The 26,975-nt window shown below is 39.7% G+C and overlaps 16 non-coding genes across 16 annotated transcripts; all 16 read left to right on the forward strand.

Moving 5' to 3' along the window:
• The first annotated feature begins 649 nt into the window (after positions 1-649).
• Positions 650-721, forward strand: trnap-cgg (transfer RNA proline (anticodon CGG)). Its single transcript has one exon. It is a non-coding gene; the product is annotated as a tRNA-Pro (tRNA).
• A 301-nt stretch (positions 722-1,022) lies between these two features.
• On the forward strand, positions 1,023-1,096 carry trnat-agu (transfer RNA threonine (anticodon AGU)). Its single transcript has one exon. It is a non-coding gene; the product is annotated as a tRNA-Thr (tRNA).
• A 692-nt stretch (positions 1,097-1,788) lies between these two features.
• trnap-cgg (transfer RNA proline (anticodon CGG)) lies at positions 1,789-1,860 on the forward strand. The gene has a single exon. It is a non-coding gene; the product is annotated as a tRNA-Pro (tRNA).
• Positions 1,861-2,161: 301 nt separating this feature from the next.
• On the forward strand, positions 2,162-2,235 carry trnat-agu (transfer RNA threonine (anticodon AGU)). Its single transcript has one exon. It is a non-coding gene; the product is annotated as a tRNA-Thr (tRNA).
• Positions 2,236-2,927: 692 nt separating this feature from the next.
• Positions 2,928-2,999, forward strand: trnap-cgg (transfer RNA proline (anticodon CGG)). The gene has a single exon. It is a non-coding gene; the product is annotated as a tRNA-Pro (tRNA).
• Positions 3,000-3,300: 301 nt separating this feature from the next.
• Positions 3,301-3,374, forward strand: trnat-agu (transfer RNA threonine (anticodon AGU)). Its single transcript has one exon. It is a non-coding gene; the product is annotated as a tRNA-Thr (tRNA).
• Positions 3,375-4,439: 1,065 nt separating this feature from the next.
• Positions 4,440-4,513, forward strand: trnat-agu (transfer RNA threonine (anticodon AGU)). The gene has a single exon. It is a non-coding gene; the product is annotated as a tRNA-Thr (tRNA).
• Positions 4,514-5,205: 692 nt separating this feature from the next.
• Positions 5,206-5,277, forward strand: trnap-cgg (transfer RNA proline (anticodon CGG)). The gene has a single exon. It is a non-coding gene; the product is annotated as a tRNA-Pro (tRNA).
• Positions 5,278-5,578: 301 nt separating this feature from the next.
• Positions 5,579-5,652, forward strand: trnat-agu (transfer RNA threonine (anticodon AGU)). Its single transcript has one exon. It is a non-coding gene; the product is annotated as a tRNA-Thr (tRNA).
• Positions 5,653-6,717: 1,065 nt separating this feature from the next.
• On the forward strand, positions 6,718-6,791 carry trnat-agu (transfer RNA threonine (anticodon AGU)). The gene has a single exon. It is a non-coding gene; the product is annotated as a tRNA-Thr (tRNA).
• Positions 6,792-7,483: 692 nt separating this feature from the next.
• Positions 7,484-7,555, forward strand: trnap-cgg (transfer RNA proline (anticodon CGG)). Its single transcript has one exon. It is a non-coding gene; the product is annotated as a tRNA-Pro (tRNA).
• Positions 7,556-7,861: 306 nt separating this feature from the next.
• On the forward strand, positions 7,862-7,935 carry trnat-agu (transfer RNA threonine (anticodon AGU)). The gene has a single exon. It is a non-coding gene; the product is annotated as a tRNA-Thr (tRNA).
• A 1,067-nt stretch (positions 7,936-9,002) lies between these two features.
• trnat-agu (transfer RNA threonine (anticodon AGU)) lies at positions 9,003-9,076 on the forward strand. Its single transcript has one exon. It is a non-coding gene; the product is annotated as a tRNA-Thr (tRNA).
• A 692-nt stretch (positions 9,077-9,768) lies between these two features.
• Positions 9,769-9,840, forward strand: trnap-cgg (transfer RNA proline (anticodon CGG)). The gene has a single exon. It is a non-coding gene; the product is annotated as a tRNA-Pro (tRNA).
• Positions 9,841-10,146: 306 nt separating this feature from the next.
• On the forward strand, positions 10,147-10,220 carry trnat-agu (transfer RNA threonine (anticodon AGU)). The gene has a single exon. It is a non-coding gene; the product is annotated as a tRNA-Thr (tRNA).
• A 692-nt stretch (positions 10,221-10,912) lies between these two features.
• On the forward strand, positions 10,913-10,984 carry trnap-cgg (transfer RNA proline (anticodon CGG)). Its single transcript has one exon. It is a non-coding gene; the product is annotated as a tRNA-Pro (tRNA).
• The last annotated feature ends 15,991 nt before the right edge of the window (positions 10,985-26,975 follow it).

The raw sequence follows: 26,975 nt of genomic DNA on the forward strand, positions 1-26,975 counted from the left end.
ATACATATATCATCGATAAAAAAAAGTGACCGCCAACCTGCAGTCTCTGCGTCGCGTAGGCCTTAAAGGCATAGGCATGAAGGCGATCCGATCGACGGCCGTTGTTTCGAGTCCCAGCAGAATCCGCCCTTTCTTCCCTTCCAAGACATGAGCGCGTTCAACTCTAATAACACTGATACTGATACAATGTTTAAATTTGACTGCTAATAATACAATGCTAGTGGGCTCTGTGGTGTAAAGTAAAATTCATTGGATAGCTAGAGATTGACAGCGACCCTGAAATGGACAAGCGGAAAAGAAGAAGACGAGCTAGAGATTGAACTGAACCCATTCAAAGCCGGTGGCTTTGAGATGAAATGGACCCACCAGGTTGGCAGGATTCATGGGGATTAGAACCCAATTACAAAACAGAAAACTTTGAAAGACTTGCAGTGTTATTGGGTCTTGATAGTCCTATGACTTTTCCACTCTGATGGAGTCAATGATGTTAGTGAAGAAATACAAGGATTTCTTCTGAAGGAATAGGCAGCTTCTACTTGACCAATCTGGCTTGAGATCTGACTCAGACAAGATTAAATGTAAACAGAATAAAGCTTTCTCTTGCTTCGAATCATTGTGGTTTGTGACGTGTTGTCAGCAGCCTCTTACAGGCTCGTTGGTCTAGGGGTATGATTCTCGCTTCGGGTGCGATAGGTCCCGGGTTCAAATCCCGGACGAGCCCATCATGTGAAGGTGGGTCGCTGCTCTTGCAGAAATGGTGTGTTCCTGAATGTAGTGAGGTGTTTGCAGCGATTTTCTTTACCACTTTCTAAGATGTGGTCCAAATCTGTTGATTTTAATTTTGAAGATTAGGTTTAAAGCCGTCCATTGGTTGCAAAATCTCAACATTTGGAACAGCAAGGCCTGTCAATGATTGATTTCGTGATGAAAAGGATTAATAAAGTAGAAGTAGATTTAAGGTACTTACAAAGATGTCAGATTTGACTCCCTCCACATGTGAGCATCCAAGCAGCTTTAAGGAAGGCGCCGTGGCTTAGTTGGTTAAAGTGCCTGTCTAGTAAACTGGAGATCCTGGGTTCGACTCCCAGCGGCGCCTATGCTAAATTTCTTCAACGTTTTCAACAATGATATTAGCATGAATACATATATCATCGATAAAAAAAAGTGACCGCCAACCTGCAGTCTCTGCGTCGCGTAGGCCTTAAAGGCATAGGCATGAAGGCGATCCGATCGACGGCCGTTGTTTCGAGTCCCAGCAGAATCCGCCCTTTCTTCCCTTCCAAGACATGAGCGCGTTCAACTCTAATAACACTGATACTGATACAATGTTTAAATTTGACTGCTAATAATACAATGCTAGTGGGCTCTGTGGTGTAAAGTAAAATTCATTGGATAGCTAGAGATTGACAGCGACCCTGAAATGGACAAGCGGAAAAGAAGAAGACGAGCTAGAGATTGAACTGAACCCATTCAAAGCCGGTGGCTTTGAGATGAAATGGACCCACCAGGTTGGCAGGATTCATGGGGATTAGAACCCAATTACAAAACAGAAAACTTTGAAAGACTTGCAGTGTTATTGGGTCTTGATAGTCCTATGACTTTTCCACTCTGATGGAGTCAATGATGTTAGTGAAGAAATACAAGGATTTCTTCTGAAGGAATAGGCAGCTTCTACTTGACCAATCTGGCTTGAGATCTGACTCAGACAAGATTAAATGTAAACAGAATAAAGCTTTCTCTTGCTTCGAATCATTGTGGTTTGTGACGTGTTGTCAGCAGCCTCTTACAGGCTCGTTGGTCTAGGGGTATGATTCTCGCTTCGGGTGCGAGAGGTCCCGGGTTCAAATCCCGGACGAGCCCGTCTTGTGAAGGTGGGTCGCTGCTCTTGCAGAAATGGTGTGTTCCTGAATGTAGTGAGGTGTTTGCAGCGATTTTCTTTACCACTTTCTAAGATGTGGTCCAAATCTGTTGATTTTAATTTTGAAGATTAGGTTTAAAGCCGTCCATTGGTTGCAAAATCTCAACATTTGGAACAGCAAGGCCTGTCAATGATTGATTTCGTGATGAAAAGGATTAATAAAGTAGAAGTAGATTTAAGGTACTTACAAAGATGTCAGATTTGACTCCTTCCACATGTGAGCATCCAAGCAGCTTTAAGGAAGGCGCCGTGGCTTAGTTGGTTAAAGTGCCTGTCTAGTAAACTGGAGATCCTGGGTTCGACTCCCAGCGGCGCCTATGCTAAATTTCTTCAACGTTTTCAACAATGATATTAGCATGAATACATATATCATCGATAAAAAAAAGTGACCGCCAACCTGCAGTCTCTGCGTCGCGTAGGCCTTAAAGGCATAGGCATGAAGGCGATCCGATCGACGGCCGTTGTTTCGAGTCCCAGCAGAATCCGCCCTTTCTTCCCTTCCAAGACATGAGCGCGTTCAACTCTAATAACACTGATACTGATACAATGTTTAAATTTGACTGCTAATAATACAATGCTAGTGGGCTCTGTGGTGTAAAGTAAAATTCATTGGATAGCTAGAGATTGACAGCGACCCTGAAATGGACAAGCGGAAAAGAAGAAGACGAGCTAGAGATTGAACTGAACCCATTCAAAGCCGGTGGCTTTGAGATGAAATGGACCCACCAGGTTGGCAGGATTCATGGGGATTAGAACCCAATTACAAAACAGAAAACTTTGAAAGACTTGCAGTGTTATTGGGTCTTGATAGTCCTATGACTTTTCCACTCTGATGGAGTCAATGATGTTAGTGAAGAAATACAAGGATTTCTTCTGAAGGAATAGGCAGCTTCTACTTGACCAATCTGGCTTGAGATCTGACTCAGACAAGATTAAATGTAAACAGAATAAAGCTTTCTCTTGCTTCGAATCATTGTGGTTTGTGACGTGTTGTCAGCAGCCTCTTACAGGCTCGTTGGTCTAGGGGTATGATTCTCGCTTCGGGTGCGATAGGTCCCGGGTTCAAATCCCGGACGAGCCCATCATGTGAAGGTGGGTCGCTGCTCTTGCAGAAATGGTGTGTTCCTGAATGTAGTGAGGTGTTTGCAGCGATTTTCTTTACCACTTTCTAAGATGTGGTCCAAATCTGTTGATTTTAATTTTGAAGATTAGGTTTAAAGCCGTCCATTGGTTGCAAAATCTCAACATTTGGAACAGCAAGGCCTGTCAATGATTGATTTCGTGATGAAAAGGATTAATAAAGTAGAAGTAGATTTAAGGTACTTACAAAGATGTCAGATTTGACTCCCTCCACATGTGAGCATCCAAGCAGCTTTAAGGAAGGCGCCGTGGCTTAGTTGGTTAAAGTGCCTGTCTAGTAAACTGGAGATCCTGGGTTCGACTCCCAGCGGCGCCTATGCTAAATTTCTTCAACGTTTTCAACAATGATATTAGCATGAATACATATATCATCGATAAAAAAAAGTGACCGCCAACCTGCAGTCTCTGCGTCGCGTAGGCCTTAAAGGCATAGGCATGAAGGCGATCCGATCGACGGCCGTTGTTTCGAGTCCCAGCAGAATCCGCCCTTTCTTCCCTTCCAAGACATGAGCGCGTTCAACTCTAATAACACTGATACTGATACAATGTTTAAATTTGACTGCTAATAATACAATGCTAGTGGGCTCTGTGGTGTAAAGTAAAATTCATTGGATAGCTAGAGATTGACAGCGACCCTGAAATGGACAAGCGGAAAAGAAGAAGACGAGCTAGAGATTGAACTGAACCCATTCAAAGCCGGTGGCTTTGAGATGAAATGGACCCACCAGGTTGGCAGGATTCATGGGGATTAGAACCCAATTACAAAACAGAAAACTTTGAAAGACTTGCAGTGTTATTGGGTCTTGATAGTCCTATGACTTTTCCACTCTGATGGAGTCAATGATGTTAGTGAAGAAATACAAGGATTTCTTCTGAAGGAATAGGCAGCTTCTACTTGACCAATCTGTCTTGAGATCTGACTCAGACAAGATTAAATGTAAACAGAATAAAGCTTTCTCTTGCTTCGAATCATTGTGGTTTGTGACGTGTTGTCAGCAGCCTCTTACAGGCTCGTTGGTCTACGGGTATGATTCTCGCTTCGGGTGCGATAGGTCCCGGGTTCAAATCCCGGACGAGCCCGTCATGTGAAGGTGGGTCGCTGCTCTTGCAGAAATGGTGTGTTCCTGAATGTAGTGAGGTGTTTGCAGCGATTTTCTTTACCACTTTCTAAGATGTGGTCCAAATCTGTTGATTTTAATTTTGAAGATTAGGTTTAAAGCCGTCCATTGGTTGCAAAATCTCAACATTTGGAACAGCAAGGCCTGTCAATGATTGATTTCGTGATGAAAAGGATTAATAGAGTAGAAGTAGATTTAAGGTACTTACAAAGATGGCAGATTTGACTCCCTCCACATGTGAGCATCCAAGCAGCTTTAAGGAAGGCGCCGTGGCTTAGTTGGTTAAAGTGCCTGTCTAGTAAACTGGAGATCCTGGGTTCGACTCCCAGCGGCGCCTATGCTAAATTTCTTCAACGTTTTCAACAATGATATTAGCATGAATACATATATCATCGATAAAAAAAAGTGACCGCCAACCTGCAGTCTCTGCGTCGCGTAGGCCTTAAAGGCATAGGCATGAAGGCGATCCGATCGACGGCCGTTGTTTCGAGTCCCAGCAGAATCCGCCCTTTCTTCCCTTCCAAGACATGAGCGCGTTCAACTCTAATAACACTGATACTGATACAATGTTTAAATTTGACTGCTAATAATACAATGCTAGTGGGCTCTGTGGTGTAAAGTAAAATTCATTGGATAGCTAGAGATTGACAGCGACCCTGAAATGGACAAGCGGAAAAGAAGAAGACGAGCTAGAGATTGAACTGAACCCATTCAATGCCGGTGGCTTTGAGATGAAATGGACCCACCAGGTTGGCAGGATTCATGGGGATTAGAACCCAATTACAAAACAGAAAACTTTGAAAGACTTGCAGTGTTATTGGGTCTTGATAGTCCTATGACTTTTCCACTCTGATGGAGTCAATGATGTTAGTGAAGAAATACAAGGATTTCTTCTGAAGGAATAGGCAGCTTCTACTTGACCAATCTGGCTTGAGATCTGACTCAGACAAGATTAAATGTAAACAGAATAAAGCTTTCTCTTGCTTCGAATCATTGTGGTTTGTGACGTGTTGTCAGCAGCCTCTTACAGGCTCGTTGGTCTAGGGGTATGATTCTCGCTTCGGGTGCGAGAGGTCCCGGGTTCAAATCCCGGACGAGCCCGTCTTGTGAAGGTGGGTCGCTGCTCTTGCAGAAATGGTGTGTTCCTGAATGTAGTGAGGTGTTTGCAGCGATTTTCTTTACCACTTTCTAAGATGTGGTCCAAATCTGTTGATTTTAATTTTGAAGATTAGGTTTAAAGCCGTCCATTGGTTGCAAAATCTCAACATTTGGAACAGCAAGGCCTGTCAATGATTGATTTCGTGATGAAAAGGATTAATAAAGTAGAAGTAGATTTAAGGTACTTACAAAGATGTCAGATTTGACTCCTTCCACATGTGAGCATCCAAGCAGCTTTAAGGAAGGCGCCGTGGCTTAGTTGGTTAAAGTGCCTGTCTAGTAAACTGGAGATCCTGGGTTCGACTCCCAGCGGCGCCTATGCTAAATTTCTTCAACGTTTTCAACAATGATATTAGCATGAATACATATATCATCGATAAAAAAAAGTGACCGCCAACCTGCAGTCTCTGCGTCGCGTAGGCCTTAAAGGCATAGGCATGAAGGCGATCCGATCGACGGCCGTTGTTTCGAGTCCCAGCAGAATCCGCCCTTTCTTCCCTTCCAAGACATGAGCGCGTTCAACTCTAATAACACTGATACTGATACAATGTTTAAATTTGACTGCTAATAATACAATGCTAGTGGGCTCTGTGGTGTAAAGTAAAATTCATTGGATAGCTAGAGATTGACAGCGACCCTGAAATGGACAAGCGGAAAAGAAGAAGACGAGCTAGAGATTGAACTGAACCCATTCAAAGCCGGTGGCTTTGAGATGAAATGGACCCACCAGGTTGGCAGGATTCATGGGGATTAGAACCCAATTACAAAACAGAAAACTTTGAAAGACTTGCAGTGTTATTGGGTCTTGATAGTCCTATGACTTTTCCACTCTGATGGAGTCAATGATGTTAGTGAAGAAATACAAGGATTTCTTCTGAAGGAATAGGCAGCTTCTACTTGACCAATCTGTCTTGAGATCTGACTCAGACAAGATTAAATGTAAACAGAATAAAGCTTTCTCTTGCTTCGAATCATTGTGGTTTGTGACGTGTTGTCAGCAGCCTCTTACAGGCTCGTTGGTCTACGGGTATGATTCTCGCTTCGGGTGCGATAGGTCCCGGGTTCAAATCCCGGACGAGCCCGTCATGTGAAGGTGGGTCGCTGCTCTTGCAGAAATGGTGTGTTCCTGAATGTAGTGAGGTGTTTGCAGCAATTTTCTTTACCACTTTCTAAGATGTGGTCCAAATCTGTTGATTTTAATTTTGAAGATTAGGTTTAAAGCCGTCCATTGGTTGCAAAATCTCAACATTTGGAACAGCAAGGCCTGTCAATGATTGATTTCGTGATGAAAAGGATTAATAGAGTAGAAGTAGATTTAAGGTACTTACAAAGATGTCAGATTTGACTCCCTCCACATGTGAGCATCCAAGCAGCTTTAAGGAAGGCGCCGTGGCTTAGTTGGTTAAAGTGCCTGTCTAGTAAACTGGAGATCCTGGGTTCGACTCCCAGCGGCGCCTATGCTAAATTTCTTCAACGTTTTCAACAATGATATTAGCATGAATACATATATCATCGATAAAAAAAAGTGACCGCCAACCTGCAGTCTCTGCGTCGCGTAGGCCTTAAAGGCATAGGCATGAAGGCGATCCGATCGACGGCCGTTGTTTCGAGTCCCAGCAGAATCCGCCCTTTCTTCCCTTCCAAGACATGAGCGCGTTCAACTCTAATAACACTGATACTGATACAATGTTTAAATTTGACTGCTAATAATACAATGCTAGTGGGCTCTGTGGTGTAAAGTAAAATTCATTGGATAGCTAGAGATTGACAGCGACCCTGAAATGGACAAGCGGAAAAGAAGAAGACGAGCTAGAGATTGAACTGAACCCATTCAAAGCCGGTGGTTTTGAGATGAAATGGACCCACCAGGTTGGCAGGATTCATGGGGATTAGAACCCAATTACAAAACAGAAAACTTTGAAAGACTTGCAGTGTTATTGGGTCTTGATAGTCCTATGACTTTTCCACTCTGATGGAGTCAATGATGTTAGTGAAGAAATACAAGGATTTCTTCTGAAGGAATAGGCAGCTTCTACTTGACCAATCTGGCTTGAGATCTGACTCAGACAAGATTAAATGTAAACAGAATAAAGCTTTCTCTTGCTTCGAATCATTGTGGTTTGTGACGTGTTGTCAGCAGCCTCTTACAGGCTCGTTGGTCTAGGGGTATGATTCTCGCTTCGGGTGCGAGAGGTCCCGGGTTCAAATCCCGGACGAGCCCGTCTTGTGAAGGTGGGTCGCTGCTCTTGCAGAAATGGTTTGTTCCTGAATGCAATGTAGTGAGGTGTTTGCAGCGATTTTCTTTACCACTTTCTAAGATGTGGTCCAAATCTGTTGATTTTAATTTTGAAGATTAGGTTTAAAGCCGTCCATTGGTTGCAAAATCTCAACATTTGGAACAGCAAGGCCTGTCAATGATTGATTTCGTGATGAAAAGGATTAATAGAGTAGAAGTAGATTTAAGGTACTTACAAAGATGGCAGATTTGACTCCCTCCACATGTGAGCATCCAAGCAGCTTTAAGGAAGGCGCCGTGGCTTAGTTGGTTAAAGTGCCTGTCTAGTAAACTGGAGATCCTGGGTTCGACTCCCAGCGGCGCCTATGCTAAATTTCTTCAACGTTTTCAACAATGATATTAGCATGAATACATATATCATCGATAAAAAAAAGTGACCGCCAACCTGCAGTCTCTGCGTCGCGTAGGCCTTAAAGGCATAGGCATGAAGGCGATCCGATCGACGGCCGTTGTTTCGAGTCCCAGCAGAATCCGCCCTTTCTTCCCTTCCAAGACATGAGCGCGTTCAACTCTAATAACACTGATACTGATACAATGTTTAAATTTGACTGCTAATAATACAATGCTAGTGGGCTCTGTGGTGTAAAGTAAAATTCATTGGATAGCTAGAGATTGACAGCGACCCTGAAATGGACAAGCGGAAAAGAAGAAGACGAGCTAGAGATTGAACTGAACCCATTCAATGCCGGTGGCTTTGAGATGAAATGGACCCACCAGGTTGGCAGGATTCATGGGGATTAGAACCCAATTACAAAACAGAAAACTTTGAAAGACTTGCAGTGTTATTGGGTCTTGATAGTCCTATGACTTTTCCACTCTGATGGAGTCAATGATGTTAGTGAAGAAATACAAGGATTTCTTCTGAAGGAATAGGCAGCTTCTACTTGACCAATCTGGCTTGAGATCTGACTCAGACAAGATTAAATGTAAACAGAATAAAGCTTTCTCTTGCTTCGAATCATTGTGGTTTGTGACGTGTTGTCAGCAGCCTCTTACAGGCTCGTTGGTCTAGGGGGGTATGATTCTCGCTTCGGGTGAGATAGGTCCCGGGTTCAAATCCCGGACGAGCCCGTCATGTGAAGGTGGGTCGCTGCTCTTGCAGAAATGGTGTGTTCCTGAATGTAGTGAGGTGTTTGCAGCGATTTTCTTTACCACTTTCTAAGATGTGGTCCAAATCTGTTGATTTTAATTTTGAAGATTAGGTTTAAAGCCGTCCATTGGTTGCAAAATCTCAACATTTGGAACAGCAAGGCCTGTCAATGATTGATTTCGTGATGAAAAGGATTAATAGAGTAGAAGTAGATTTAAGGTACTTACAAAGATGTCAGATTTGACTCCCTCCACATGTGAGCATCCAAGCAGCTTTAAGGAAGGCGCCGTGGCTTAGTTGGTTAAAGTGCCTGTCTAGTAAACTGGAGATCCTGGGTTCGACTCCCAGCGGCGCCTATGCTAAATTTCTTCAACGTTTTCAACAATGATATTAGCATGAATACATATATCATCGATAAAAAAAAGTGACCGCCAACCTGCAGTCTCTGCGTCGCGTAGGCCTTAAAGGCATAGGCATGAAGGCGATCCGATCGACGGCCGTTGTTTCGAGTCCCAGCAGAATCCGCCCTTTCTTCCCTTCCAAGACATGAGCGCGTTCAACTCTAATAACACTGATACTGATACAATGTTTAAATTTGACTGCTAATAATACAATGCTAGTGGGCTCTGTGGTGTAAAGTAAAATTCATTGGATAGCTAGAGATTGACAGCGACCCTGAAATGGACAAGCGGAAAAGAAGAAGACGAGCTAGAGATTGAACTGAACCCATTCAAAGCCGGTGGTTTTGAGATGAAATGGACCCACCAGGTTGGCAGGATTCATGGGGATTAGAACCCAATTACAAAACAGAAAACTTTGAAAGACTTGCAGTGTTATTGGGTCTTGATAATCCTATGACTTTTCCACTCTGATGGAGTCAATGATGTTAGTGAAGAAATACAAGGATTTCTTCTGAAGGAATAGGCAGCTTCTACTTGACCAATCTGGCTTGAGATCTGACTCAGACAAGATTAAATGTAAACAGAATAAAGCTTTCTCTTGCTTCGAATCATTGTGGTTTGTGACGTGTTGTCAGCAGCCTCTTACAGGCTCGTTGGTCTAGGGGTATGATTCTCGCTTCGGGTGCGAGAGGTCCCGGGTTCAAATCCCGGACGAGCCCGTCTTGTGAAGGTGGGTCGCTGCTCTTGCAGAAATGGTTTGTTCCTGAATGCAATGTAGTGAGGTGTTTGCAGCGATTTTCTTTACCACTTTCTAAGATGTGGTCCAAATCTGTTGATTTTAATTTTGAAGATTAGGTTTAAAGCCGTCCATTGGTTGCAAAATCTCAACATTTGGAACAGCAAGGCCTGTCAATGATTGATTTCGTGATGAAAAGGATTAATAGAGTAGAAGTAGATTTAAGGTACTTACAAAGATGGCAGATTTGACTCCCTCCACATGTGAGCATCCAAGCAGCTTTAAGGAAGGCGCCGTGGCTTAGTTGGTTAAAGTGCCTGTCTAGTAAACTGGAGATCCTGGGTTCGACTCCCAGCGGCGCCTATGCTAAATTTCTTCAACGTTTTCAACAATGATATTAGCATGAATACATATATCATCGATAAAAAAAAGTGACCGCCAACCTGCAGTCTCTGCGTCGCGTAGGCCTTAAAGGCATAGGCATGAAGGCGATCCGATCGACGGCCGTTGTTTCGAGTCCCAGCAGAATCCGCCCTTTCTTCCCTTCCAAGACATGAGCGCGTTCAACTCTAATAACACTGATACTGATACAATGTTTAAATTTGACTGCTAATAATACAATGCTAGTGGGCTCTGTGGTGTAAAGTAAAATTCATTGGATAGCTAGAGATTGACAGCGACCCTGAAATGGACAAGCGGAAAAGAAGAAGACGAGCTAGAGATTGAACTGAACCCATTCAATGCCGGTGGCTTTGAGATGAAATGGACCCACCAGGTTGGCAGGATTCATGGGGATTAGAACCCAATTACAAAACAGAAAACTTTGAAAGACTTGCAGTGTTATTGGGTCTTGATAGTCCTATGACTTTTCCACTCTGATGGAGTCAATGATGTTAGTGAAGAAATACAAGGATTTCTTCTGAAGGAATAGGCAGCTTCTACTTGACCAATCTGGCTTGAGATCTGACTCAGACAAGATTAAATGTAAACAGAATAAAGCTTTCTCTTGCTTCGAATCATTGTGGTTTGTGACGTGTTGTCAGCAGCCTCTTACAGGCTCGTTGGTCTAGGGGTATGATTCTCGCTTCGGGTGCGAGAGGTCCCGGGTTCAAATCCCGGACGAGCCCGTCTTGTGAAGGTGGGTCGCTGCTCTTGCAGAAATGGTGTGTTCCTGAATGTAGTGAGGTGTTTGCAGCGATTTTCTTTACCACTTTCTAAGATGTGGTCCAAATCTGTTGATTTTAATTTTGAAGATTAGGTTTAAAGCCGTCCATTGGCTGCAAAATCTCAACATTTGGAACAGCAAGGCCTGTCAATGATTGATTTCGTGATGAAAAGGATTAATAAAGTAGAAGTAGATTTAAGGTACTTACAAAGATGGCAGATTTGATTCCCTCCACATGTGAGCATCCAAGCAGCTTTCAGGAAGGCGCCGTGGCTTAGTTGGTTAAAATGCCTGCCTAGTAAATAGGAGCTCGTGGGTTTGACTCCCAGCGACGCCTATACTAAATTTCTTCAACGTTTTCAACAATGACTTTAGCATGAATACATATATCATCGATAAAAAAAAGTGACCGCCAACCTGCAGTCTCTGCGTGGCATAGGCATGAAGGCGTTGCGATCGATGGCCGTTGTTTCGAGTCCCAGCAGAATCCACCCTTTCTTCCCTTCCAAGACATGAGCGCGTTCAACTCTAATAACACTGATACTGATACAATGTTTAAATTTGACTGCTAATAATACAATGCTAGTGGGCTCTGTGGTGTAAAGTAAAATTCATTGGATAGCTAGAGATTGACAGCGACCCTAAAATGGATAAGCGGAAAAGAAGAAGACGAGCTAGAGATTGAACATGGCATGGGTGACATGCGTGAAGGTAACATTGATGTGGAGACGTATATTGGGATTTTAATAAACATGTTAAGGTGACCTGGGATGTCCTTGGTTATTCAACAAGAAAATGCCAGGCTTCATTCTTCACATGCTACAACAGCAGGGCTTCATAGACAATATTTTTTTGCTTGCGTCAGACATGGATCAGAAATGGTTGATCATGGACTTTTGAGCAAGTGAGAAAGTATAAATAAAAGTATAATAAAAAATAAAAGTGACGTAACACAATGATAAACATGCCTCTGTCCGACTTTTTTAAATGTGTTGCAGGTATTATGTAACTGCTTATCCAGTTCCGGGTCGCGGTGGGTCCGGAGCCCAGACACAGAGCCACTGGTGCCATTCCATGATACTTTGTCACTCACAGCAGCTATATACACTTTTGAGTAGAAAATCCACCTACCAATTTGTATCTTTGGACCGTGGGGAGAAAGCGAAGCACCCGGAGGACATGTGGAAAACACACTTAATTTCTCTCAGACAGTCATGTATGACAATGACACTACCTGTGTACTTGTTTTATACAATTAAGTTGGAAAATATTTTTCTTTGTATTTTGCCAGGTAAACAGAAGTTCATGACAATTAAATAATGACAAATTGTTTTTTATGGCATTAAGAAAAGTAATCCAGAAATTGGTTTTGTATTTTAACAATCGAAGAAGGATTCAAAGTCTGCAAAACCGTCTGATTTATCTTATGAGTTTTACTTAATAGAAACAAATGACAAAATAAATAAAAAGAAATCACTATCGTGTTATTTACTAATCTGTGGTCTTGCTGCTCTTTTAAAAAAATGTTATTTTTTCTTTTAAATGATCTTGTTGTTACATGTTCTTCTCTGGATAAACTTTACTACGGATTTTTCAGTCCACGCTGCTTCCATGCTGAAATCCAATCCACCTGTAATAGTTATGTAGTACACTAGAGGGCACAATAATTTTATCTAATGTGTAAGAATGAAAAAAAAGTAAGATACAGTTTATTCCGTTGAATTTATGCCATCATGTTAATTATATGCATTATCTAATTCAAAATCCAAAAATATCAAACACAAATTTCAAATTAAATTGCTTAATGTCTATATTAAGCCATGGGTGGATTGGTTTCTTTATTGTTGATGTGTGTGTGTGTGTGTGTGTGTGTGTGTGTGTGTGTGTGTGTGTGTGTGTGTGTGCACGCACTATAATCTGAGCACATGCTTTAGCACAAAGGGAGGAAACATACGTTAAAAATGACATCCTCCAAACAGAGCCCAGTGGGCACCAGTCACCAAACAGGAAACAGGAACAACCCTGGGATGAAAATATAGCCCCTGCACTGATAATGATCATCCCTATGGCTGCTTGTCACCTACATCATACAGCCAAAAATTTACAGACACCCACACAACCTATGTGTTATTTTTTAAATGAAGAGAGTGATTTGCCCGTCTTTGCAGCAGTAAGAGACTCTAAACTGCACCCAGTTCCACACAGTCACAGCTCACAGCTTTATAACCCTCGACCTGATGCTTGACATTGAGCATGTTGAGCATTAAACACTGCATTTTTTCAGTTCTTCTCTATGGTGAGTATTCAAGCTGAGTGTGTAAATGGTTGAACAGCTCATTAGAACACACTCTACTTTGTGTCCCCAGAAATTTGGACACGTATTTAGCTTAGAGAAGATGTAGAATGTATACCAAAGATGTCATTTAGTAGGGTTATTTAATAATAAGTGATCTTTGAGACATATTTGTGTACAGGATGCAGATAATATATGAAAAAAAAATGGTCAAAATCTGATTTTGTGATGAAATAAGTTTTTATTCTCTGTTGCTCACATTGTCAAAAAAATTTGATCTATATTGGGCATCAGTCTTAACAGATCATGCTTCTAAATTGTCCTGCATGTGCAAAAGAAGGATGCTTCAGGTTCTGACCAGAAGGACATGTCAGTCTGTATCATACAAAGCACCTTTCATTTTTCCCTTCAAAGTAATGGTACTGGAACGGTATTTTATTCTCCAGTGCAGTATCACATGAGCTCTATATTAAAAAGTATGTTAATTAAAGACTCAACATTAAAGAATATTATAAAATGAACTGATGTTCCTTTCACTCTAAGCGCTAATTTGCTGGGTCTCTCACAAACATGGTGTTGTCTCCAAAGAGAAGAACAGGAGAGCCAATATATGAGTTTAATATGATCCATTTAAGCAGCCTTCATACTGATATTATCATATAAAACTGATGAAGAACTACCAAGGAAGAAGCTCTTCTCGTGTTTGTTTTATAAATTTAATAAATACTTCCATGAGTATATAAAACACAATTTCCACAAGTTTTATTTTCTCATAAATGAACGATAGTGGCGCAGTCACACAGCTCCAGGGACATGGAGGTTGTGGGTTCGAGTCCCGCTCTGGGTGACAGTCTGTGCGGAGTGTGGTGTGTTCTCCCTGTGTCTGTGTGGGTCCCACAGTCCAGAAACACGCGTTGGTGGGTGGATTGGTGACTCGAAAGTGTCCATAGGTGTGTATGAGCCTGTGTTGCCCTGTGAAGGACTGGCACCCTCTCCAAGGTGCATTCCTGCCATGCGCTCAGTGATTCCGGGTAGGCTCCAGACCCACCGCAACCCTGAACTGGATAAGCAGATAAAGACAATGAATGACAGGAACCTGGATTAGTGTTTCCCAATGTTTTTTACAGAATAAAAATGCTGTGATCAGGCCATTTCCATGTCTCGAACCCCTCAAATCTATGCATTGTTCTCAACTGAATATTTGATAGGATTGACTGTTGCTTATTTAGTAATGTTAATTATTACATTTAATCTTGCTTAATTATATTAATATATGCATGATATCACTCTGCTGAAGCAGTAAGCTGCACAAGTAATTAGAGGGCAGAGCGCAACAGTTTTTGACTTCACATGACTTCACGAAACTATACCAATCTCTTGTATAGTTTGAAGGAACTTTATTTTCAGAATTTTCATTTTGTGACCTTAACATTTTGGTTTAGTAAACAGTGGAGACTTTGAAAGAAGTCTTGTGTCCTTTACTTAAGCTCAAGCAACTGGTCTTAAAACGAAATTAGAAGAAACTGCACCTACATCAGCTATGGATTTCAATACCATACATGCAAGTGGACTAAATGTGATTTTAAAAGGTCAGTTATGATGGGATTTTTGCTGTTCACACAGCCACACAAATGACAAACCACTGTAACTTATGAAGAAACAGATCTGATTTGGTTGAGTTTTGCCTGCTGTGTGAACATTTCCAGTCTAAACCAGGGGTGTTTAAGGTGTTTAAGGGAGCAGAGATTTAGGGTGTACTCACATTTAGCCTGGTTGTATCGTAATGTGCCTGAGCACGATAGTCCACCCTCCCTACTCCCCCACTGGTGCCTGAGCATGTTTTGTCAAAAGGCCATGGCTTTTATTTAGAATAAACGTTCTAGTGCACAGCAGAGTGGAGGTCATAACTGTACCCGAGACAGCGAGCATATATCAGTCCACTGGCATAAAAAGTTTGGCACATCACTGACAGTAGACTACTGCTGGTCCACCATCGGACCACTTAGATTACGGTTCTGTGTACAGGATATTACTAATTTTAATCTCCTCAAACAGATTTTAAATTCACAGAGACTCTTATTCTGGAAAACAAACTAATAAAAATATTACCAACAACTACGAGAGATATAATAATGAGTAGAAATATATAAAATATAAATGAGCCTGATATAAAATTATTATGCTAAAAATGTTGACACTGTGCTGGATTACATTTTTTACTAATCCAATGTATAAAGAATTAAAAATGAACCTAATGAAGGAAAATTTGCAAGATGGACTGTGAATGGAAAAGTGCTAAACTGTGGCATTTTGTCTAAAACTGTTTAATTACCAGTGGTCCACCCAGAAAAAGCTGTGCAAAGCCCCAGTGGTATGCCTTGTCCTTGCTATCAGGGACTTTGTGTCTTATTTGGAGTCAGTTTGTCAGCAGAGACTCTCAGCACTCTCAAAACCTTTACATATTGTTCATTTATGTGTAACATAAACATTTTTAAGCAGCATTAAGCATTCTTCTACAATACAATGGTATTTGAGTGCCCCTTAGTGCTGAGTGGTGAACTGTAGGTTGCTCAGGTTTTTCTCTTTCTGGGCTGCCTTAATTCTGCAGCAGATTTCAATTTCAATGCTGCTTGAATGATGCTTAATAGAAGATTTTCAAAGAATCCCTGTTTTCCAGGTATTTTTCTTGTAAATAGTTTGTTTTGTTCATTTTCAAATGTGCTCAAGCTTAGACATTGAAGCTTTTTGTGGTGTTGTTGAGACAATAGTTGGAAGTTTGAGAATTTTGTTTTATATTCTTGAAGATCAATATGTTAATAAAATAATGCAGTAATACTCTCACTGCCGAAAATGCACTTGAGCAGCAGATTGCCTTTGTCTAACCTGAAGTCAACACATCACTTAAAGGAAGATTTTCAAAGAATCTGTTTTCCAGAGTAAAGTCAGAAGGAGAGAACACAAGTTTAGTGTCTCGGTTCTTTATTTCATCGGGGAGATTTGGGGACCATTACCCATCTGTTACATATGTAGCACAGCATTTTCCTTTAATCATAACTGCACATGTACAAAAATGTTTATGGAGCCATATAGTCTCAAACTATACCAAATATCTCAGCAAACATTTCCAGCAAACACTGCTCCTCAGCATGAGACCCTGTATATATACCTATGAACAGAGTGATCCCTTTGCAGCAGTGTTTGTTTACAGCGAGTATTGCAGCACTGACATCACATTCAAAATCCATACCCAAGTCCAGGCAAATCGTGCCTGGACCCACATCTTCACATGGGTAGAAGCGATCGCACTGGTCAAACAAACTGTACTTTTGGGGGTGAAACATGCCCGGGCATGGGGCCGATTTCTTAATGTGAGTACACCCGTGATCTACAGTGGGTTCTTTTAGGGGAGAAGAGCGTATGGCTTTGCAGCCTAAGAGGAACCTAAGCTGATGTTAAGTCAGGCAGCCTTTTAAGTGAATGCTTAAATTTGAAAAAAAAAAGAATTAAGTAAAATACTTCAGTTTAAACATTTTGCTTAGAGTACTGCTAGTTTTACTTTGATCATTTTAACAATCCATTTTTATTTACTTGTATTTGTTTTTGCACTGAAACCCCAACCTTCTGGCATTAAGAAACAATAAAAAATGAAAGAAATATAATTGTAGTGAGTCACAATAGTTTTTTTTAGATCAAATAGAGGAAAATATCATGGAATCACTCTGTAATTTGCAGTTCTAAAACAAACACGTGCATCAGGTTAAATCTGCTAATTAGTTTTCAGTTAAGATTGCTCACAACTTGGAGAGCTGTTGCACAAAGCAGATTGACATGAATCATGGCTTCAGCGATGAGCGATTTGCCTGGACCCACATCTTCACATGGGTAGAAGCGATCGCACTGGTCAAACAAACTGTACTTTTGGGGGTGAAACATGCCCGGGCATGGGGCCGATTTCTTAATGTGAGTACACCCGTGATCTACAGTGGGTTCTTTTAGGGGAGAAGAGCGTATGGCTTTGCAGCCTAAGAGGAACCTAAGCTGATGTTAAGTCAGGCAGCCTTTTAAGTGAATGCTTAAATTTGAAAAAAAAAAGAATTAAGTAAAATACTTCAGTTTAAACATTTTGCTTAGAGTACTGCTAGTTTTACTTTGATCATTTTAACAATCCATTTTTATTTACTTGTATTTGTTTTTGCACTGAAACCCCAACCTTCTGGCATTAAGAAACAATAAAAAATGAAAGAAATATAATTGTAGTGAGTCACAATAGTTTTTTTTAGATCAAATAGAGGAAAATATCATGGAATCACTCTGTAATTTGCAGTTCTAAAACAAACACGTGCATCAGGTTAAATCTGCTAATTAGTTTTCAGTTAAGATTGCTCACAACTTGGAGAGCTGTTGCACAAAGCAGATTGACATGAATCATGGCTTCAGCATGAGCGATGTCAATTTAAACAAAGGAGAGGATTATAAAATGTATTCAAGAAGGCAAATCATCATGGAAATATTTCAAAAGACAAAAACTGTTTTTTCCCAGTCAGCTGTGTCTAAAATCTGGACCAAGCATAATAAAAATGGGAAGGCTTTAGAAGGGAAGCATACGGGCAGACATCAAAGTGTCAAGAAAATTAAAACGTGAAGCAATATGTCTTGATAACAGAAAATGCACAACAAAACAAAAGACCAAACTGTTATAAATCGCCTAAAAGAATTAAGATTTACATACAGAAATGGCAAATGAAAGCCATCACTAACACCTAAACAGAAAAGAACAAGGTTATAGTGGGCTAAAGAAAAGCAATCATGGACTGTGGGTGACTGGATAAAAGTGATCTTCCATAATTGCGAATCTGCATTAAAACAGCAAGTTATGTAAATGTACAAATATACACAGTTGTCTTAGGATATACTCTCCTCAGATTCCTTAATGAAATTGTTCCTGCATGGTAACCTTTCATTCTGGAAGTGCATAAATGAATGGGAAAATATATCTGCTACAAATGACAAGGATTGTTTTATTTTGGTCACAGCTTTGTGAATGACGCATACACACATGCCAGCGCCAGACAGGCGCTCGTTCTTTTCCTGCTACTTGAGAAGGGATGGCGTGATTGTTTTGGAGGCCCTTATTTGTGTGTGAGACCTCAGTTACAGTTGCTAAGAGGGAAATCCTGCACAACCATTGACCTGTCACACTTCCCATAATACGAGTTCTGACGTCTTGCGCCATAGCCTGGTTCAGTCCAGTTACTTATGTAATACTCATTCAGTAAGCCTCTACAATAAGCCATAAATACCAAGCTTTAAAACAAAACTCCATCTCCTATATGGTGTCAAAGGCCATGGTCATGAACATAAACACACATAAACACAGACACGTGGTGGCACTCACTCCCAAACGCTGATGTATTAACACCATGATCTAGACTAGGAAATCAATGGGGATCAACGTTTGTTTTGTGGACACTAAATCTGATATTTATAAAGTCACTGACCATGGCCTTTTGCATTTTATCACATATCTAATGTCATTCATGCTAATCCAGGGGTTTATGAATGGTCTTGCTTATGCATACTGATTCGTCAATCAAAACGAAAGGCTAAAATTCCAAGTACACTTCAGACAGATGTCTTTAGAATTTGTATACAAGGCTAGTCCAAAACCAAGACAAAAGTTCATTTTAGCTAGAATACACAGTGTTATTGATGAAAAGTACCACTTTCATGAAGCACCAAAAATGACATGTGTTAAGCTGTTGCACTGAGGTAGAGAATAGCTGAAACTGCGGAGAGGTGGCTCCTTGGGATTAGAGTTAAAATTATTTATGGTTAAAAACATAAAACCTTAAAAACATTCACCCTGGGGTGGGGGCGGGGGGAGTTCGTGGCAGGGCAACACACCTTCACACAAACACCTATGGGCTCATTTGAGTAGTCGATCCATTTTTGACCGTGGGAGGAAACCTGAGCACCCAGAGGAAACTCACAACGGCAAAGGGAGAACACACTTCACAAAACTCTTCACTGTCACCTGAAGCAGGACTCAAACCGCCAAGCCCAGATCCGTGAAGCTGTTTGACAGCAACACTACCTGTTGCACCACCGTGATGCTCCCACATTAGAATTATATAGATCACTATTTCATTCATTCATTGTCTGTAACAACTTATCCAGTTCAGGGGTAGCCCACCTGGATTACCAGCACAAGACAGGAAAACAGACACCACACACTCACACCTACACTGTCAGAGTGTCACTGAGGTGGTACCCTCAAAGGTACATATTCTGTACCTTTACCTAGGGAACATATTTGTGCCTTATTCTATTCTATTATAATTGGAGATTTTAAAAGTGTGTTTATTTCATATGCCCCATATCATCTCCAGGATGTATTTTATGTTCTTTTATTTACACATTGAAAGATTATAATTTTTTTCTCTCTCCTTTTGGGGAAGAGAATGTAATGTACCTTTAGGGAACAGAACTGGACTTTAAAACCATAGCTGTACCTTTAAAGGTACATTTACACAGTTCCTTTAGTGACAATGGTGTACTCTAACGTACCTTTTTTCTGACAATATATGGACACTTCTGCATGGCCAAACCACATACCCTTGGAAAGGAATGGAATATACCCTTGCAGACACGGAGAACATACCACATATTCTCCTCACAACTCAATCCCATGAACCTAGAGCTACTACCTGTTGAGCAATTGTGCCTTACCACCTCACTATTTTTCAAAGAAATTTTAAACTATTGTTAGTTACTGTATTACCGTAATGTACTAAATTGACTAATGTAATAAAAAAGACAAAATATTTGTGTAATGTAACATTCATGGAATGTTTAATAGTACCCATGTCTTAGTCAGATCTGTGACATTAAATGATTGAACTTTAGGTGACCTAATGTACCTTGTATAAGGTATGTGTGTGTGTGTGTGTTTGTGTGTTCGTGTGTTTGTGTGTTTGTGTGTGTGTGTGTGTGTGTGTGTGTGAGAGAGAGAGAGAGAGAGAGAGAGAAAGAGCAAGAGAGAGAGAGAGAAAGAGCAAGAGAGAGAGAGAGAAAGAGAGAGTAATCAAGGAGTATGTGTTGGAAGAAGCACTTGGCTCAGGTGCTGTGTTCACCATTTACAACAGAAATCACAGTGTGACCTTTTCTTGGAAGCAGAGAGGTTCTCATTAAACAAGTGCAGTGCAGGATGGCCTTTGATTGCCCTCTTGTAAAGCCATTAGAGTGTAACAGCTCAGACATGGTTGTTTTACAGTGAGATTAATAGTAAAGTGGGGCCTGCATTTAATCAATCACTCATAGTGAATGAGTCCTACCAAAGTCCTTATAGAAGAGTCTGTTCACTTATTTGCAAGCCTGGCACTGTCCCTGGGCAGTTATTTTCACTCATACAAGACCAGGCTTCTTCCATCTTGAATTAGGTGAGACTTATTGAAAGCCACTCTTCTGAAGAACAAAATATCACTGAAAAAATAAGGCAAAATCACAAAAAGACAATTAGTAAAAAAATTGTAAAAAAAATACTTAATTAAATACATTAAATAAAGCAAATGAAATGGTTCTAGCTGACTACATCCATTTATTTACTGTGTGTGTGTATTTATGTCAATCATTATGGCCAGGTTAATTTGAATTTAAACAACAATTTGTCTTTTGTATTTACAGAGTACTGTAAAACAAATAGAAAATAAGACTCCATTTGTTTCTACAGCAATTTGAGATCATTAAAATTCAGACCATGATCTCATGAGTTTATATAATTATCATAGTTTGTTTTCAGGTCTCATTTGGGGTTCAAATACACCACAGCCCATGTTACTCAAGGTGCTTACTACATTTTGTAGGCCTCTGAGTTCTGAGGCAAGTACATAAGATGATATATAGTGTGAGTTGAAATCAGTCTTCATTCATTTTTACAAAGAATGGTGACATTTGGAAGCTGCAGTAAAGGGAAAACAATGTCATTTGTGTTTGTCAGAATTCCCCTTGGAGACACATTCTGAAAGTTCATGCCAAACCAGTAGAACCTAGGCTAATTAGGTGGTACATCTGGTCAATTACATCAATTAATTACAAAGTACGTACTTGAGACAGTCACTCAGGCCACTTTCATTGTCAGGGGATCACATGTTATTCAGATATATCAGATCAGAAGTTACTCAGATTTTGTTAGATGTAAATCCAAATAATTTTCCAAACAATATATAAATGTGGGCCCTTTTTTGGAGCAAAGATACAAAGAACAAATAAATAAAGAACCTTTGCTTATATGAAATAACAAAAAGCTGCCAGTTCTTATTAGAAATGATTAGACCAATGTCTATGAACTGAAAAACAAGAAAAAAATTATTTCATTAAAATATCATACCTGATTTGGGGTCATTTTTACTCATAGCACACATCAAAAATTATGTGATAAACAGAGACAATAAGAGCAGCTGATTAAAAAAATAGTGTAAATTAATTCTGGAGCTTGATGACGGGGTTCTGCAGATAATTCACAACCTGTGAAAATACTTAATTCTAAATTGCTAGAAGAATAACAATGCATGAAAAAATATGAATGTATAATGAACGAGGTATGACTTTAATGAAAAACCAATTTAACAAGATTATATTTAACCCATATTTTAACAGAGGGCACAACAAAGTACACAGCCTTATGAAAAAGATTTGTGGTGTTTTAAACATGTTTAGCTTTCTTCTCTGCATTGTGAGTTGAGATAGAGAGGGTCAGCTAAGTTCATGACCTTTCATCATGAGCACAGCTTGTCCTCCAATCTTTCTGACTCTCTGCCAAGCTCATTAGGACTGTCTGATTAATTAACATTCTTTCTTTCTCTCTCTCTCTCTCTCTCTCTCTCTCTCTCTCTCTCTCTCACCAATTCTTCTTCTTTATCGCTAACCCTCTCTTACTCTGTGTACTGCTAGAAGGATGTTTTGCCCCTCTGTGCTGATTGAACTCAAGCTTTGTGTCCTGTTGCTGATGGCATGTAGCCAACAACATTTCTGTAGCTGCAAAAAAATGAGAGAGAGAGAAAGAGAGAGATAGAGAGAGAGAGAGAGACCCTAATCAGAATAGCCTTATCGCCCCTGGCCTAATCAGGCCTAATCTTTACTAAACCTCTGCCCTGCCATAACTTTACCTTCCAGCTGCTGTGTATGTGTGTGTGTGATTATGGGCATGTATACCCACTCACATTCTATATATGTGTGTGTGTGTGTGTGTGTGTGTGTGTGTGTGTGTGTGTGTGTGTGTGTGTGTATGTATGTCTGTGTGTCTGTTGCAGTATAGCTGTAGCCTTTGATTTTGCATTACTTTAGTTTTGGTTAGTCTTGATATCACTCTCAATGCCTTCACTGTTCTCCTGATCATTTTCATTGTTAGTAAAAAACATCAACAGGGAATTAGAAATAATCTACGGTGGTAATGTTGTTAGAGCACACTCATTCAGTCATTCATTCACACATGCTCTCATGTTTAACAAAAGGTTCTGCTAGGAAGAACCATCATTCACACCATGTTCCTATTTACAGATAATGAAGATCAGAGATGGGGACTTAAAGGGAGTTACATGTTGATTAACTCATGACTTCATAATTTTTACCTGATTACACACAAGTAAATAAGGACCAAAACCTTAATTTATGTACATGTATGTATATATCTAAATAGCATTTTTTCCCATCATACCAGTGAAACTTTGCAAGTCATTTTTGAGTTTAGATTCAATTCACAACTTGGATTCACTTATTAATTGGATTCACAATTAAAGAGAGTCAGCTAGAGAGTCAAGATCAACTATATATTTGGATAGCCTTTATACTAGACATTATTGTGAGATGCATTCATTCATATAGACATTAGTGAGGCCCAACACAGTTTGTTGATTAGTATTAGATCATGAACACCAGGGCATTGATTACACTCTAGCCAACTCTTGACATTTGGGCATGGTGACCTTGGGCTCATGAACAGTTGCACCAGAACATCTTATTTCAATTAATTCTTTTCTATGCAAATTACGCAGAGTGACTGCAAACATTGCTATTTCTATGCCATGGTTTATTATTGTGGTTGTAAGAACCCATATTTTATCAAAACAGCTGGAAACGCCAGCAGTGTGTTATCATTCAATGCACCATTAACCTATTGATGGACAATATTTGTTAACATAAAATGTGTCTTGCATGTTTTTATGTTTTACTTTTCACTGACCTAAGGAATGACTGGCTTTATATTAACATATAATACAAGAAACACCTAAAATACAATACAAGACCAAATGTATCCAGTCAGCATTTCAACTGAGTGAGTAGTTAATTTAAGAAGGTGCAGGTGTCCAATTCTACACACAGCTTCTGTAGTTTCCATTGATAAGCACTGCTTATAAAATGGAACACTAGAGGAACTTAACATAAGCTTAAATCACAATTCTCAGTGGCAAGTGAGGAATAAAGAGTATAAAGACCACTTAAAAAGCATTGGTATGTGGAGTGGTGAAACTGTTGTTGTAAACGCTGTTCTCTGGTTTGTGAATGTTCAGAAGCTCTGTGTATTTTAAGGTGGATTGGTATGTTTAAGTTAAAAAAATCATACTGTTATTTGTAAATGGCTGAAGTTTAACTTGTCTGTAAGTTTTTATTCACTGTTTGCATTACAACAGAAATTAACTTTTTTAACTAAGCAGGTAGTGTCGCAGTGACACAGCTCCAGGGACCTGGAGGTTGTCGGTTTGATTCCTGCTCCGGGTGACTGTCTGTGAGGAGTTGGTGTGTTCTCCCCATGTCCACGTGGGTTTCCTCTGGGTGCTCCGGTTTCCTCCCACAGTCCAAAAAACAACAAACAGACTGTAGAAGTGAGGAAACATCCACAGAATTTTATAAAAAGTGTTTTTGATTTCGTGATTGTCTCCTTTAAGTGAAGGCAAAATATTGAACAGGTGGCAACCACTTTTTGGTAATTTTGAACAAAGTCTAAATAATAACTGGGTTTAAGCAATGGAATATATTTTTGAGTAGCTTTTGTAAAAATTAAACTAAGATACAGTATGAATATGCAGTCATGTGTAAAATCACAATTCAAATTGTTCTGCCTTCAAGCAAACTGAATGTAACTGGTTACCAGCCAAAATGCAAAGATGAACATGATTGGTTAACACACATTGGGCACAGATTTTCTAATATAGCACAATTAACCAGAAATCCTCAACTTAGACCCCTGTGGTTTACCTGATCTGACACATAAATAACACATAAATTACACTTGCACTTCTTTTGATTAGACATCGTTAAAGCTCCTCAAACAAGTCAAAAATCACAGCTGTTCAATGCTTTACTCTGGTTTTGCTTATTATCACAATTTGCCACAGTACATCATAATAATAAACTCAGTGTATTATATATATATATTTCCTTTCTTAATCTTTATTGCCTGATTCTAGTCACTGAAATTTATACTCACTCCCAAGCTGTGAGGGCAAAGACCAACACATGGTCCTTGCAAAACAAGAAGCCAGCCACTGCTTTTGAAACTGCTGCAAATACATCATCTTTGGACAGCTCAACAAGTGAACATTACCTGCCCAACTAACATTAACTAACAGATGTTTGCTTTGGCAACTATCATGTTGAGTGTGTGGGAGAGAGCAAGGACATTAAGTTTCATGTGTTATTTACTTAATAATCCATCCATCCAGCCAGCCATCCATTCATTCATATTCTGTAAACACTTCATTCCGATCAGGGTCACTGTGGCCCAGGGGCCTACCTAGAATTATTGGGCATAAAGCATGAACACATCCTGCATATGGTGTAAGGTTTTTGTTCAATGAAAATTGAAATAAAATAAATGATATTTTGGATCACCATCAAGATTCCAAAAATATTGGGATGCTTGGAAAAATGTGAATAAATGTACATTGCAAACAGAATGCTATGATTTACAAATCTCCTAGACCCATATTATATTCACAGTAAAACATAGATCACATCAGAATTTGTAGATGAATTAATAATATTCATGAAATGGTAAAATGTCTCGCTTTCAACATCTGATAGTGTTCTAGATTCTATTGGTAATAAAATATGGGTGCTTGAGGCTTGCAAATCGTTGCATTCTGTTTATCATTTACATTTAATTAGATTTTACACAGTGTCCCAGCTCTCAGAATTATTTTAAATATATGCCCATTTTGATTCTATTAATTCTGATGCAAACAACACATTCCAAGAGAATGAGAGATGGGAATTTGTGCTGCATCACTTCTTCATCGAACACAACCATATGTGTGTGTGTGTGTGTGTGTGTGTGTGTGTATATATATATACCAAAAAGAATGGAAATTAAGAAATAAAATATTCAAAATGTGTGATGAAATGTGTGGAGGAGCACTAATTTAGTTTTAGTGAAATAATTAATTAAATTATTGCTTAAACTGCTTTAGAGATATTGAATGAAATACTGTGAGATGTACATCAGTGTTTCTGTTTGAAGAACTGGTAGATGTTTTTTTTTAACCAAACAATGGAGGAATACGATGTTCAGAGCATATGAAAAGTGCAAGGTCAAGCACTGTTGACATTTGTATTGCGTATTCAGGTCTCGGCTGTTTTATTGATGGACCTGAGAGTTGGCCATCTGGCACTGAGGTCAGGAGAACTGATGTCATGGGAATATTCAAGGTAACAACATGACGACAATGTTCTCCATTACTAACAGTGGTCAATTGCAGCATCAGTAAAGGCAAGGTAAGTGTGTTTGTGCTACAAGAGAGGAATGGTATTGCATAATTTGTTTTGGAATATAAACTGGGAAAAGGTTAAGGTAAAATACACCCATGTATAAAATGTATTACCCAAAAGCAGTTAAGTCATTTTCATTTTCATTTCATTTAAGGCTATTAATCTGTAATGTTTCCCCTTTGATGAAGTAATACCTTCCACTCTTCGAAGGATATTGGAGCATTTCTCTGATTTTTAGTTTTCATGGAACTGATGCTGGATGGTAAGTTCTAGATCACAAAAGCTACTCTAACTCATACCAAAAGTATTGTATGTAGCTCCAGTTCTCTAGAGAAACCACTGCTCCACATCACTGACTCACATTTGGCAATGAACATGGTGGCTTCAGTTTCATCTGCATCTGCTACAGGGCACCTGCTTCCATTATTTCAAGATTTTTATAGAGATTATGCAAATTATCTGCCTGCAATTGAACATTGATGTGCAAAATGGGAGCATTATGAAGCAGTAGAGATTACTGATAATAAGGGTGTCTACAAATGTTTGGATATGGACAGGAAACAAATAAGTTTTGTGAATATTCAGTATAGCTGTTTACAGTTTTAAGGCTAAATTTGTAACACCATGTAGTGACAAAAGTTACATTTTATGTAACAACAAAGGGACATTTTTGATGATTTCAACAAAATAAAGTTGTTTTTTCTATGATGATGTAACCTAATTGGCAAACACGTCAAAAGCTTTGAGAAAGATCTGTATTATTTTCCATTTGTTTACTAACTGATGGTGGACACGTGTTGTTGCAGTGCTCCAAGTATGCGTTAGACTGAATGGGTTCAGCATGACCCAGTACACCAAAGAACACAATGAGAGCCATTTGGGAGCAGAAAAATAACAA

Source organism: Hoplias malabaricus, chromosome 6, assembly GCF_029633855.1.
Source record: "Hoplias malabaricus isolate fHopMal1 chromosome 6, fHopMal1.hap1, whole genome shotgun sequence".
Classification (NCBI taxonomy): Eukaryota; Metazoa; Chordata; class Actinopteri; order Characiformes; family Erythrinidae; genus Hoplias; species Hoplias malabaricus.